The following is a 15,724-nucleotide window of genomic DNA, read 5'->3' as shown; positions in this document are numbered from 1 at the left end:
GAAATACAGTGGACTATTATCAGGTTAAAGCTGGCATATTAAAAACAAACAAACCTGAACTGGGTGCTGAAACCTTACACCTGTAAGCCTAGCTACTCAGGAGGCTGAGATTTGAGGATCATGGTTCAAAGCTAGCCCTGGGCAGAAAAGTCTGTGAGCACTTTTCTCCAATTAACCACTAAGAAGCCAGATGTGGAGATGTCACTGAAATGGCAGAGCACCAGCCTTGAGCGAAACAGCCAAGTGAAAGTATAAGGTCTTGAGTTCAAGCCCCAGTACTGGCAAAGAAACACCTGTTAAATGTGATTATCTTTTGTGACACCACTGAAAGAGTCAACTCCATACACGAAAGACAGAACTTGACAAGAAAATAGATAATCCTTTTTCAGTGCTTAAATGTTGTGGCAATTTTCTGTTCTTGAATAAGTCACTCTGACAAGGATTTCTTACAATTTTACAAATTAAGATTGCACTAGAATTGGTGTTTGGAGAATGAGTAACAAATATTGAGATCAGCAAATTATACCCGATGGTACCAGTCAGTAATCTCAAGTGTTTATTTCCACTTAAGATTGCTCTTATGAATTCCTTCACTCATTCAAGAATCAAGCATCCCAAATGGCACAAGGAATATTCACAAGATCTGAATCCATGATTTAAAATTACATAGGCATCTAGAAGAACAGTGGTTACTGAAGAATTAGCTGCCCATCTCTGGTCCCAACCCCCAAAGGCCTATTGTCAATCACTGTTCCAAACATAAGCTCTTGTAGGTTTTGAAAGCTTTGAACTGGAAGATGACTATTTTAGTGGAAAATTAAAGGGTGTTACAACTCATTGAGTTTCTGTATAATCAGGAAAATTTGTGGGAATGGAATGGTCATAACTCATACCACTTCTCATGTATACTTAAATTGCAAATGACTATTTGAAAATCAAAGCCTTGAATGGAGATATCAGAAAGAGGTTGTAAGATAGGGCTTGAGAATCAAAGGACTGGGAGAACTATGTTTGTCTTCTGAGTTATCAGATTCAGCTTAAACTAAAGGCTAGTTTCTTTAATAGCATTGTTCTTCTTTTCATTTGAGCTAATTATCCCTTCCCTAATCTGTGAAATGTGGGATGGGGTTCAATAAAAATTATTAAAGAACATTCTGTTGAAAAACAGTGGTGGGTCAGAAAAGCTTAGGAAATTTTCAGTTGAACAGATTTTAAAATTATTTTCCTTGTCTTTCAGCACTTTTATTATATTTTTATTATATTATTATTATATATTAGTATACTGTGTATAACAGTACTGGGGCTTGAACTAGGCCTTCCTAGCTTTTGCTTAGCATGCTCTACCTCTTCTTTTTTTTTTTTTTCAGTCGTGGGGGTTGAACTTGGCCTGGGTGCTGTCCCTGAGCTTTTGCTCAAGGCTAGCTCTCTACCATTTCTAGTAGTTAATTGGAGATAGAAGTCTCATAGACGCTCCTGCCTGGGCTGGCTTTGAACCGTAATCCTCAGATCTCAGTCTCCTGAGTAGCTAGGATTACAGGAATGAGCCACCAGTGCCTGGCTGCTCTCTACTTCTTGAACCACAGTTCCACTTCTCCCCTTGTCCTCCAGAATTTACCAATGTAGCTAGTCAAATTATAAAGTATGACAAATATTTGAATCTCCACGACTTAACTTTTCAGTCAATATTTGAACGATTATTTTTAGAAGAAATGATGAAGTATTCAACCCAACTAAATTTCTCTTTATACTTCTTTCCAATCCTGTTCTCTTCATACTGTTTTCAAAGTTAGTCTTCAGAATCAGATACATTCCCACAGGTACATGATACAAGCTGTAGCATGTTCAATATTGTAAAAGTTTGCAAATGGTATAATATTGTAAAATGCTGAACTATACATCTATAGTGTACAGAAGTATAATTTCACCCCAAATTTGTACTAACTATATTTTTTCTTATTTAAGCCTATCATATTTTAGTCACCTACTGCATTCTTGTTGACAGTTTGTTTCAGTTCTTTGGTAATATAAACAACATGGCAAGCAGCATTTTAGGCCTCTTTTCTCAGCTCTAGGACATTTTTCTTCCTTCTTGCAGTTCCTTAGTGAATCTAATGTTCCCTGTCCCTTGCCCACCTCCAGCCACACCATTAAAGTGGCTTCCAGCAAGCACAGCAGCTGCCCTAGTGGAGAGGTTTCTGATTAGCTTCATGCAAGTCCTACATGCTTCCAAGAGAATTCAGTATATCCCACTATAGGGAGCAGAATAAGCAAAGTCCACGAATACCCTATTCTGTATGCTGATGAACAGCCTTTACTTGCCACCTGTAAACCAGCTTATAGGTAGATCAACTCAGCATCCTGGCCTCCATCAAGTGAAATTATAACTGTTGAACGAAGTCTGGATCCCAGTTTGGGGGAAATCCCCCACTCTTCTTGTCAAACATGTTCTTTTCTCAGAAACTTTCAGGCCTAAAATATTCTTTAGACTCCATTTTCATTCCTACCTCCAGACACATTCTAAATTGAATTCAAACTCTAGAGGGAAAATACCCACAAATGAGTGTCAGAAAAACCAGGAAAGAATAAATTTCATACTGTTTTGGTGCACGCATGCATGCCATGAGCAGGTGTGTATGTTTGTATATAGGAGGAAGGAGAGATACGGGGATCAAACCCAAGGCTTGTGCATGGTAGGAAAGCATTGTATTACTGACCTAAAATTTTAACCCCAAATTCACAATTTGGAATTCATTCTTAATTTAGAATGTCTCCTGGCTGTTTTTTTTTTTTCCCCTAGCAAACTTCATCCTTTCTTTCAGCATTCCAATGCAGCCTTCTTTCCCCTTTGAATAATTTCTTTTTCATGTAGATGGAGTTCAACCCTGAGTTTATTTGTAGAAATAATATCATAGAAGGATTTAGAACAGAGAGGCAGACTTAGAGTCTTTACTTTAAAGTCAGACGCTGGCTTTGTATCCTTCTTTCTGCATTTAATTCATGTTAACTTTGGACAAGTAACAGCCTATCAGAACCTCTAGTTCCTTATTTATAAAAGAACAATGCTGATTATGAGAACAATAATATCTTTCCAAAGTATTGTTGTAAAGATTAAACAAGTTAGTGCATGTAAAGTACTAGAATATCAATTGTTATTATTTAGGTGTAAGCTGTGATACATTATTTTTCGTTTTTGTTTTTGTTTTTGTTTTTGGGTCCGGTTGTGGGGCCTGAACTCTGGGACTGGGCACTGTCCCTCAGCTTTTCAGCTCAAGGCTACCACTCTACCACTTGAGCCACAGCGCCACTTCCAGCTTTTTTTCTTTTTGCTTATATGGTGCTGGGGAATCAAACCCAGGGCCTCATGAATGCAAGGCAAGCGCTCTACCACTGAGCCACCTTCCCAGCCCAATTTTTCAAAAATTGTACTATACATGAATAAGATACCAAGAATTATTCTAAGGGTTGCTAACAGGGAGACATGAATAAACAGTTTTGTGTCTGTAGTAGGGGAGATGGATGGTAAGTGAATGTCTAAAGAAGATAATTAAAGATTCTAAGTTTCTATACAAGACATGAAGACAGGAATGTAACAGAAAATAGTAGGGAGTGTGTCGACTTTAAGTAGGAAGGGATATTTAAGCCATCAAAGGAAGGGGGCAAATACTCATTGCTAATAATGAATAATGAGGAAGAGCCTGAGATGTCGAAGAAGAATGGTCCAGAGAAGAGGAACAGACAGTACAAAGCGAGTTGACACAATTAGAACATGTTTGATGTATCTGGGAACAGAAGTGGAAACAGCATGGGTAGAAAGGAGTAGAGAGGATTATAAAGACAGCAAACAAGATTGTCAAGGGCAGCAGATACTGGCTTATGCCAGAATTTGTCTGCCATAGAAAGAGGTTTAGGGTTTTATGTAGAGTTAGAAACCAGTGGAGTAAATTGCAAGTAGTAGAAAGATAATTTACCCATGCTTTAGAAAAGTTATATTGATTTCTCCATGTAGAATTGATTTCAGGGATACAAGTGACTAGTAGGGAGATGGACAGGTTGATGATGGAAATGGAGCAAAGTGGATAGATTTGATATACATTTTGGAAGGCTTGCTGATACACTGCATGTAGGAGCGAAGGGAGGTCAGGGCTCAGTTGACTAACTAATTGGATGAAATGGGGAAGGACATTACTGAGATGGAGAGAGACAAGGCTATGTTTAGTATATATATATACTTCCTATACTTTCCACACTTACTCATAATGATTTTTTTTATTTTTGGCCTTCCTATTTTCCATTTATATTATCAGCTTTGTGAAGATACAGGATACATTTAAGTCTATGTATAGTTGAATTTCCAATGTATCTTATCCATCATATATAATCAATTAATACTATTCATGTCAAATTGAAAGAGCATTAAGGGAATTCCTGCAAAGGAGAGTCTCAAGTGAAGGTTTCTAGTCTAAATGGTACTTGAGAAGGTTCTGTGAAGGGTAGTTAAGGGTAGATATTAAATGATGAGAAACAAAACCTTCCAGGTAGGGAAAACAGCATGTACCCAGGCTTGAGGGTTGGGGAATCCAGGGAGGTCAAGTGGGTGAGATTGTTTGGCTGGACATGGAGGGTATGAAAGGCAGCACTGGGAAGTACAGTGGTCAAAGAGGTTGAAGCCAGACCATAGAATACGTTGAATGGCTAGCCAGTAAAGTTCAGTACTATTCTTTGTCAATTAAGGTTGTATTTATAACAAATGTCTTCAGTTCTTCCATCCGTGCTTCACGTGACTTATGTCTTGATCTCAGAAGTCATGTCCCGATGGGACAAGTTCCAGTGTATCAACTAAAGTCTATTGTAAAACTCAAGGAAGCTCAGAGCTGAACACAATACCCTTGATGGTTTTTTAAATATAATTTTTATTCAGATTTAGTGATTACATAAATTTCACAAATTTCAGAGTATTGTGGGATAGTGATACTTAGTTAAAGTCACAAACACATTTTTAACCTTCACAAGGCAAATTGTCATTATCATGGTCTATAATGTTTGCAAATTCTATGAACTTTGACAATATAATTATTTCTTCCACATTGGGTGATATATACATTTCTTTCCTTTCACTTAGTGTAAGCTGTTCCCTCCTTCCCTCTCAGTCCCTCCCTCCCATCGCTGCCCTAGAGTTATGTAGTTCATTTTCATCAATGTCCAGTGTAGCTGATGGGCTCTTCTGTTGTATATTTTCCCCTGTTTCCCTGATTCTATGTCTTCCTCCTAGTTTCCCTCAGATGTGCACACACACACACACACACACACACACACACACACACACACAAGAACATAGAGTCATTTAGAAATGAGACACAAAAATGAGTGGAGGTCCTTTGTTTCTCCAGTCATGCTTACTTTGTCATATATCCTTGCATTTTGGATTTAACATCCACATGTCAGGGAGACCATGTGCCATTTGTCTCTCTGCTCTTGGCTTACCTCACTCAAAATGATTTTTTTCTAGTTCCATCCATTTTCTTGCAAATGCAATTATTTTGTCCTTTCTAATGGCTGCATAATATTCCATTGTATATAGATACCACAATTTTTGGATGCATTCATCTATAGTGGGGCATCTGGATTACTTCCATATCTTGGCTATTGTGAATAGTGCTGCAATGAAAATGGAAGTGCATGTGTCCTTGTATCCTGGTTCCTGTTTCTCAGGGTAGATGCCTAGCTAGGAGTGATATGGATGGGTCATGGGGGAGCCCCTGATGTTTTTTGACTGGTACACACTGCAACAAAACTTTCACCCCTTTGTTCAGATACTGATTTTTAAAATGTTTGGCATTGCATTAGATTTCTTGACAACTAAATACTTGTTTCACTTTATACTTGTCAACTCAAAGCTGATGCTGTTTTTTCATATGACTTACAATATTATGAAATTTATAAATTTGAAAGCAGTTTATAAACTAAAAACTAATGTTCTAATGTGAGTTATTAATAGTAACCCATACAGTAGATCAAATTCACAGAAAAGAAGTTCACAGAATAAATTTTAATTGATACATATTTTTACTTCCTTTGAAAATTTCCTATGCAGCTGGGTACTGGTGGCTCACACCTGTAATCTTAGCTGCTTATGAGGCTGAGATCTAAGGATTTCCATTTGAAGCCAGCCTGGGCAGAAAAGTCCACAAAACTCTTATATCAATAAGCTATTTAGAAAAAGCCGAAGTGGTTTTGTGGCTCAAGTGGTAGAGCACTAGTCTTGAGCAAAGGAAGCTCAGGGACAGTGCCCAAGCTTTGAGAAGCACCAGGACTAACACACACACACACACACACACACACACACACACACACACACACACACACACACAAGAAAGAGAAGAGAAAGGAAGAAATCAAGGAAGAAAGGAAGGAGGGATGGATGGAAGGGAGGGAGGAAGAAAGAAATGTCTATGCAACTTAAAAAGAAAAGAAAACCAGGCTAAGAAAGAGAAAGGCTGGGCACTGGTGGCTCATGCCTGTAATCCTAGCTACTCAAAAGGCTGAAATCTGAGGATTGCTGTTCAACAGCCTAGGCAGGAAAATCTGTGAGACTCTTATCTCCAAAAAACCACCAGAAAGCTAGAAGTGGCACTATGGCTCAAGTGGTAGAGTGCTTGCCTTGGGCTGAAGAGCAGAGGGACAGTGCCCAGGCCCAGAGTTCAAGCCCCACCATCAACCAAAAACAGAGAGAGAGAGAGAGAGAGAGAGAGAGAGAGAGAGAATTTCCATGTAACTTAGAAAGGTAAAGAACAGATCTTCTCAGCGAGGTTGCCGGATTGTCACCTTGATCACTGTGGGAGTGTTTGGGGGCCAGGGAAGGTTACCTGTACCACTTTTATGTCAAGGGGTGATAGCATAAAAAAGAAGTTAAGATAGAGTCCTGTTACAGCTGATAAGAAGCTGTGTCTGCCACTGCTGGTCAGGCTAGTTGACAAACCCCATCTATTCAAATTAGTTTGAGTGGGGTTCATTGTTTGCAAACATATAATCACATATGTACATTGAATATTATGACTGCATTCATCTCTTCTCTTCCTCTCTAGTTTCTCTACTCCTCCCACTTTGTCTCCCTCCTCCAACAATGTGACACCAAGTTTAATCAATTTGGTTCTAAGTAAGCTTTGATTCTAACTAAAATTCATTCATTTTAATTTTTAATGATCTTTAAGCTCTCTGGAATTCACTTTGTTGGATTGGACTGTAAATTAGTTGTTCAAGAGTTACACAATTGCAATTGTTCCCTGTATAATACCATACTTCAGTTAATACACTTTTGTATGTATGCACATGACCCTGTATATTCTAATTAAAATTTATATTATCATATACAATATGATGTCATGACGTTGTATTATAACCTTTATATACTTATATATACAGTATATCTATCATCTATCATATTTTTCTCTAGTAGTATGTGTGCATCTGTTTGTCATCTAATTGTCTATTTTCTATCATTTCTTTACCTCATCCAGACTAAAATAGTGTGTCTTGTAGCCTGAGGTAAATTTGATTGCAATTTCAATCTAACCTTCAAGAAGATATATTTCAAAAAAAAAATTCTACCTGAGAAATAGATTTTTATTAGTACTCCTCCTTATGAAGATACTTTGGGAATTAATGAGCTAAAATGACCTGGGCTGGGGGATTTTTAATGGAACCTGTTGATGCTAAGTGATAATTTCACATATACCTGCTCTAAGCAGGCCCAAGAGGCCTGTATATCTAGCCTTAATTATAGCCAATGGCAGTGCTTCTTTAGCTTCTAAATTTGGATAAATATACAAATTCAGAAATTTACTACTTAGTGTTCTATTCACAAAAGTAGAGAATATTCCTTAGTCTTGCTTTATAAATTAATCTTCATTATTTTTTGATTTATCATAATGTCATTTCTGAAGTAAATGTTTTAATTAATTTATTTAATGCCAGTCCTAAGCGATGGACAAGTAGGGCACTGTCTTTTAGTTTTTTTTGTTTTTGTTTGTTCAAGGCTGCAATTCTACCACTTGAATCATAGCTCTACTTCTGACTTTTTAGTGGTTAATTGGAGATAGTCTCACAGACTGCTGCCTTGCCTAGATATGAACCTCAATTCTCAGATCTTAGCATCTTAATAAGCTAGGATTGGAGGGGTGAGCCATCACCACCTGGAGACTCAATCTAAAGATGGCAGAAGCTGCTTAGTTCCTGCCAATTGTCACCTAGAGATACAGGTCTGTGTTACCAGAGTTTCTGATTATTTTTAAGGAATAAAAAATTGAGATACGTTAAGCATGAAATTTCCTCTCTCTCTCCCTCCTTCCCTGAATACTGAAGCTTGAATTCAGGGCCTGGGCAACGTCCTTTAGCTTGTTTTTGCTCAAAGCTATGCTCTCCACTTTCAGCTGTTTGGTGTTTATTTGGAGAAAAGAATCTTACAAACTTTCCTGTCTGGGCTGGTTTTGAACTACAATCCTCAGATCTCAGCATCCTGAGTAGCTAGGCATGAGTGTCACCTGACACTCAGCTAGAAATGGCCTTACTTTTAAAGTAGCCAAGCAAAACATATCTATATTTTACCAATTCCCTACTTGTGTAGTGTTAATTATCTTTTCAGGTATAAAAATATCTCATGTATGTGGTTGTGGATGGTTTCATAGTTTGTTCTTGTTTTAGGCTAGTTTTACTTAAATAATAAAATAATTTATTTGGCTTTGATGCAAGGATTTCTTCTTACATAGGTCAAGGATTTCTAGCTATATGATATAGCATTAATGGACCATTTCTATGTGAACATGAAATAAACGGGTCAATCCTCAGATAGCATTTAGTTAAAAACAAAATGCATCCATCATTGCTCTTTCTAGTATAACTCATATCACAATTTTATTTTCCTTTATTCATAGCTGCCCTTACCAACAATAAATCTGATATGTGATCATTATATCATTCTTCCTTCAGCTTTAATAACAATATTTGTTGTGGTCATCACTTAGTATTTTTTATTTTTCTTTTTGAACTTAATAAATGTTATCTCTGGTCAGTTAAAATTTAGTATCTTCCTAAGAAATTATCCACTAATGTCACTAGTTTCATTATTGCTAATGCATATGTATATGAATGAATGAAAATAGCCTTCTTACCTATCTTTGAAAGAAATCTACTTTATTCTAGAAATTTATACTAGCAAGGCACTGGTAGTTCACACTTAAAATCCTAGGTATTCAGGAGGCTGAGATCTGAGGACTACTATGGTTCAAAGCCAGCCTGGGCTTTGAAAATCTGTGAGACTCTTATCTCCAAAATTAATTGCCAGAAAACTGCAAGTGGAGCTGTGACTCAAAGTGGTATAGTGCTAGCCTTGAACACTCAGGGAAAGTGCCTAGGTCCTAATTTCAAGCCCCATGATGAAAAAAAACTATTCTAGAAATCTTTTGATTGGTGTTAGGTATTTGTGAAGTATGTTGAATCTTTTCAATGAAAGCATTAAAGATTCTTATTTTCTACAGTAGGTTTAAAGGTCATGGGTTTGTAAGTACACTTATTGAGATTCCTTGTCACAATGGTAAGCCATGAAGAAAATTGATGTGAAAGATGGGTCTAAAAAACAAAATTCTAGGACTGGGAAGGTGGCTCAGTAGTAGAGTGCTTGCCTTGCACTCATGAGGCCCTGGGTTCTATTCCTCAGCACCACATAAGCAGGGGGGAAAAAAAGCTGGAAGTGGTGGTGCTGTGGCTCAAGTGGTAGAGCGCTAGACTTGAGCTGAAGAGCTGAGGGACAGCCTCCAGGCCCAGAGTTCAGTCTGCACAACTGACAAAATAAATAAATAAATAAAATAAAATAAAAATTCTAGCCTGGTGTTGGTGGCTCTGCAGGTCATCCTAGCTACTCAGGAGGCTGAGATCTGAAGATCTTAGTTTGAAGCCAGCCTGGGCAGAAAAGACTATATGATTCTTATCTCCAATTGAGCACTAAAACAATTGCTTAATTGAAGCCAGCCAGGGCAAGAAAGTTCATGAGACTCTTATCTCCAATAAACTACTTAAAAGAGCTGCAAGTGACTCTGTGGCTCAAGTGGTAGAACACTAGCTTTGAGCACAAAGCAGCTCAGGGACAGTGCCTAGGCTCTGAGTTTAAGCCCCAGTAGCAGTGTAAAAAACAAACAAATGGAAAAAAAACAGTTATAAGTTTTAAAAACTTATTATTTATTGAGGAGCGTGACCACTGGTAGAAATGTGAGAAGATGACAGGGTATGCATGGCTGATAGTTGGGGAGATTTATTTGTGACAGTTACCTTTTTTTCCGAATATCTCCCACAGAGTTCTGTGAGATTAATTTTGATCTGAATTAATGTCTCTTGGAACCAATAACTTGATCTTGAAGATCTTTTTATGTACACACAAGCTTAAACAAGCCAATTAGAAAATGCCCAAATGCCAAATTCCTAGTTTCCTTATCTGCATTGAGAGATGATAATTGAGTGATATTCGAATTGTTGGTGATCAATAATATAAATATAAATATCTTTAAATTGATTCACGATTAATTTAAAAAATTGGATACCATTTAGAGAACTTGAAAAATAAGCAAATTTTTCTGTGTAACTCCAGCATCTGTGAAACTCCCTGTTTTAGGTGAATAAAGGATGCTATTATCATGGGTACTGGAGACACATTCTTGTTGGGTAAAGGGCAGCATTTTTTTCTGTGGCTGAGACAAAGTCAGACCTCACAGGACTTGACAATATGATTACTATGTACATCTACACACACTTGCTTTCTCTTTCTTTACCTCCATCTTGCTTGTCTTTTTTCTTGGTTACAAGTAAGTGGTTTGATATCCCAATGCAATCAACTTTTCTGTGACTTTAGGAGTTACTAATCTCTGAAGTGTTGCTGGAAGGCATTATCTAAAAACATGAGTCAGGTTCTGGTTCATGCCTCTAACTCTAGCTACTTAAAATTTGAGGTTTGAAGCCAGCCAAGGCAAGAAAGGTCACAAGACTATCTCCAATTAAACACCCCCCCCCCCAAAAAAAAAGGCAGAAGTGGAGCTGAGGCTCAAGTGACAGAGAATGCTTGTCTTGAGTAAAAAACTCAAAGACAGTGCCCAGGCCTTTAGTACAAGCTCCAGGACTGCTGCGTGCACTTGTATACGTGCATGTGTGCGCGCACGCACACACACACACACACACACACACACACACACACACACACATACACAACACTATTACTTTTTTTTTTTCAGTAAAGAATGTTTCATGAAGCTCAGCACTGGTGGCTCATATTTGTAATCCTAATTCTTAGGAAGCTGAGATCTGAGGACCTTGAGTCAAAGCTAGCCCACGTAGGAAAGTCTATCAGACTCCTCTCTCCAGTTAACCACCAAAATGCCAAAAGTGGCGCTGCAGAAACAGAGTTAGGGCTCAAGTGGTAGAGTGCTAGCCTTGTGCACAAAAACTCAGGAACAGTGCTACACCCTGAGTTCAAATTCTAGGACTGGCACACTAAAAATGAATGGTTTGTGAAAGGCAGACTATACCACTATTTTATCTACTATATTTGAGGTAGAAGCCCTACTGCCTATCTATCACAGTTTAGGAAACTGAAAATAAGCTAAAATAGTATTTAGCTTTCCTTATTTTATAGATGAAAAATAAAAACTCTTACAGGATAGATGCCATCCATATTTAAATCTAAGCCTCCTGACTCTAAATCAGCAACTCTTCCAAATCTACAAAACAATGTAACAACAATAACAAAAGCAATTCATTTAAGTCAGTAATTCTCAGTATGTTTAGTTAAAATTTTGAGTAATAGGCTTATGGTTAAAACCAACCTCTACATTTTGTTAAAAACAAAAAGGCAACCAGAGAAGCAACATATATATCAAGAAATGAGATTTATGTTCATTTGTTTACATTTTCAAGCAGTAGTTTTGATATACTCTACAGTATTTAACCCTCAGTGCTTACCATAATAAGGTAAAGGAATAGCATTGAGAAATTTCATTCTAGATCGAAATTGTTCATTATGATCCAATTAGTTCTGATATTCTTATTCATTGCCAAAAAGTTGATTGGGTGGCAATATTGAATCTTGTATATACTGAACGTTCTGTGAAGAGCATTTCTATTTGGCATCAGAGAACTGTAACATTCAGTCCTATCTAACTACTTCCTAAAGATCACCTTGAGAAACATCAACTCTAGGAGTCTTGGTTTTCTTATCTGAAAATTGGGCACATTCACACACATTCTAGAGGATTCTCCCAAGGACATAATAAGATAATGCTCACCTAGTGCCTGCATATGTGCTCATTAAAGTCTAATATCTTGTCCCTGAAAATTTAACAGCAGTTGAAGAAGTTGGTGAATTTACTTGGGCAATAGTGAGTTGGCTGGTTTTAGTGATGTCTGATACTGTGCTAGAATATTGGACAACCATAAAAGATGCACTCATATTACATTTTGCTTCACATAAGCCATTTGGTTCTAAGTCTCCCTGCTGTGTAAAAGCCTGATTTATAGTTTCTCATGTGAACTTTACATCCTTTTTTTTTTTTTTTCTAGTTCAGTGACCATAAGGTGCGGATAAGATGCTTCTTGATTCATATTCACATCTAGGAGCCCTCAGGGGCTAGCACCTGGCTCATCTTCACAGATATGTTTCCAGTGCTTATAGTAGCATTTGATCCTTGAGTGCTGAATAAATCAATGAAAAAATATATATCTAACATTCCTTTCTGTAGGAATTGTATAGAATATAAGCTATTCATAATTTCTGCTTTTACTACACATAGAGCTCCCCTATGACCCTGCAATCCCACTTTGGAGCACTTACCCAAACGATCACAAACAAGGCCATACTAAAGCTACCAGCACAACTATGCTTATCGCAGCATTATTCACTATAGCTAAGATATGGAACCAACACAGATGCCCCTCAATAGATGAATGGATCAAGAAAATGTGAATTCTATGACTCCATAAGAAAGAATGACACTGCCCCATTTGTTAGGAAATGGAAAGATTGGAAAAAATTATATTAAGTGAAGTAAGCCAGATTCAAAGAAACATAGGTTCCATGGTTTCCCTTATCTGCAAAAACTAGTATATGTCTAGGACAAGCAGAAGAGGTCAAAAGCTATGTACATATGACCATATAACCTGATGCTAAGCAAAATGAACCCCAAGATAGGGACACAGAGGTTTAATCTTTGTTGCTGTTCTTTTTAATGTACTATGCGATTTTTTTTTTTGTTTCTTTGTGTATTCTTCCCCAATGGTACAACCCCTGTTGTCGCTGTATTTGATTTCAGTGTCCTGCATCTTGTATATATATTTTTCTAATTTGGGGAGGGGAAGGGAAATAACAAAATACTGAAATAAAGATACAGGATAACCCATTGTAACAATAAGATGTACAAGACACTATGTTGAAAAGAAACTTTACAATTATGTGGGGGTGGGGTGGAGGAGGAGAGGTGGAAGGGTGGGAGAGGGGAGGGAAGAGTTGGGGGGGTGGGGTGGAAAGGGATGGTAGGGCAAAAATAAATGAGGGTGTAACAATGCTCGATAGGAAATAGACTCATTACCTTGCTCATGTAATTGTAACCCCTCTGGACAGTATCTTTACAATACGTATATACATAAATAATAATTTCTGCTTTTATTTTTATATTCTTTTCTATTTTAAAGAGTGGATTTATTACCTGTAACAGGTAAGGAGGACACAGGAGTTATTTGCAAAGCAACAACTTCCCTGAACAAAGAAAGCAAGACTATATTTTTGTTGTTGTTGTTGGTCGTGGGGCTTGAACTCTGGGCCTAAGCGCTGTCCCCAGGCGAGCACCCTATAGCTTGAACCATAGTGCCACTTTCGGTTTTCTGGCGGTTTATTGGAGATGAGAGTCTCATGGACTTTCCTGCTCAGGCTGGCTTTGAACTGTTGTCCTCAGATCTCAGCCTCCTGAGTAGCTAGGATTACAGGCGTGAGCCACCAGCGTTGGGCAGCATAGCTATTTTATTGGGAGAGCTTACATATATTTATAGAGAAAGCATTTTAGGGTTGGGCACATTCCTGAGCATGCCTAGTTTAGACCATAATTTAAAACAGAAAGACAGCAGACAAATTTTTAGACATGCTTAACAAAAGATGACAGAACATATGCTTAGTAGTTTAAAATGCTGGACAGGAATGTCTATGTTCATGGTCAAATTATGCCATAACATTTGGGGCTGAAAATAAAAGAAAGGACACTTTGAAGATATAGGAATATAGGCTTTATTCCTGAAAGAGCCTGTTTTGATTAGCAGATATCAAATTCTCTCCGGAGACATCTTACTCATCATTCTTGAGTGCTTCAGGATGAAAGCTATTCTTCTGACATGACTTGCAGCTGGACAGATCCCTCTTAGAGGGATAATATTCTTTTTATATATATATATATTTATATCTTTTAGCATTTGTACAAAGGAATTGCCGTTCAACAAAGCAGTTTATGACATCTTGATCAATGTCACTCCTTTCAACTTTCTTACCCCTAACCCCCCAACCTCTCCTTCCCTCTCTTCTTAATTTTGTAGGATATACATTTATTCTTTACTTCTTTGTTCCTTTCTTCTCCTCTATTCATCTGTCTCTTCTGCCTTGACATCACACAATACCTTTCAAGTACCCACTTCCTAATGTTTATTTTGCTGAACTTTGTCTTTCTAGGGAATTACACTATTTGAGTTCTCCCTTGAATCTATGTTTCAGTTAATACATTTGTATACACTTGCATATAGGCTAAATGTAACTTGCATATATAAAGGAAAGCATACACCTTTTGTCTCTCAGGGCCTAATTTACTACACTTAACACACTTTCTTGGGGTCTTTCCATTTTAAACAAAGGGTACAATATCATGCTTTCTAATAGATGAGTAAATTTCTACATTTTCTTGATCCATTCACCCAAGGGCCTCTGGCTGATTCCATACCTTGGCTATGGTTAGTAGTCTTGCATTGAACATGGTTGTGCTGGTGGCTTTAGAATTGGTAGGTATGTAAACTTGTTCAATCATTCTGGAACGCAGTATGGAGGTTCTCCAAAAAATTAAATGTAAAACTTCCCTACGATCCAGCAATTATCCAGCAATATCCAGCAATATCCAGTGATATTCTCTTGGTTTTAAAGTTAAGACAGATCTTAGGATCACCAGGGGCAGTTTAACACCACAGCTTGGAGTGTCTTTCATAATTGTTTTACTGTTACATTTTTAGGCATTTTATGATATATACTATGAATAAAATCAGTAAAATTGATGCTACTAATTAATGTAGTCTACATAATATAGACTTAATGTTGTCAGGGAATTCAGTCCAAAACAGGTTAGCAAACAAGCCAACTAAAATAATATGACAAAAAGGATGTTTATTGTTATCTCTTTAATACAATTGCATTCAATATGATTTCAAGCTCTGGTTAAGATGCAAAAAAGCATAAGCATTCAGATGATTAAAGCTATACAAATAAACAGATCAACTAAGATAGTTGGACAAAAAGTAATTTACTGCTTGAGTCTACTTATTATTTGAGTTAATGCTTTAGTCCCAGTTCCCAGGGCACACTTGAGTCTAAAGACTCAAATGGTGAATTTACAATCATACTGCAGGATGGAAAAATGTTTTCCAAACTTAAAATGCTTTCAATCAG

This window comes from Dipodomys spectabilis, unplaced genomic scaffold, assembly GCF_019054845.1.
Source record: "Dipodomys spectabilis isolate Male_0828 unplaced genomic scaffold, ASM1905484v1 ptg000260l, whole genome shotgun sequence".
In the NCBI taxonomy this organism is placed as follows: Eukaryota; Metazoa; Chordata; class Mammalia; order Rodentia; family Heteromyidae; genus Dipodomys; species Dipodomys spectabilis.
Note: the sequence above shows the minus strand (reverse complement) of the source record.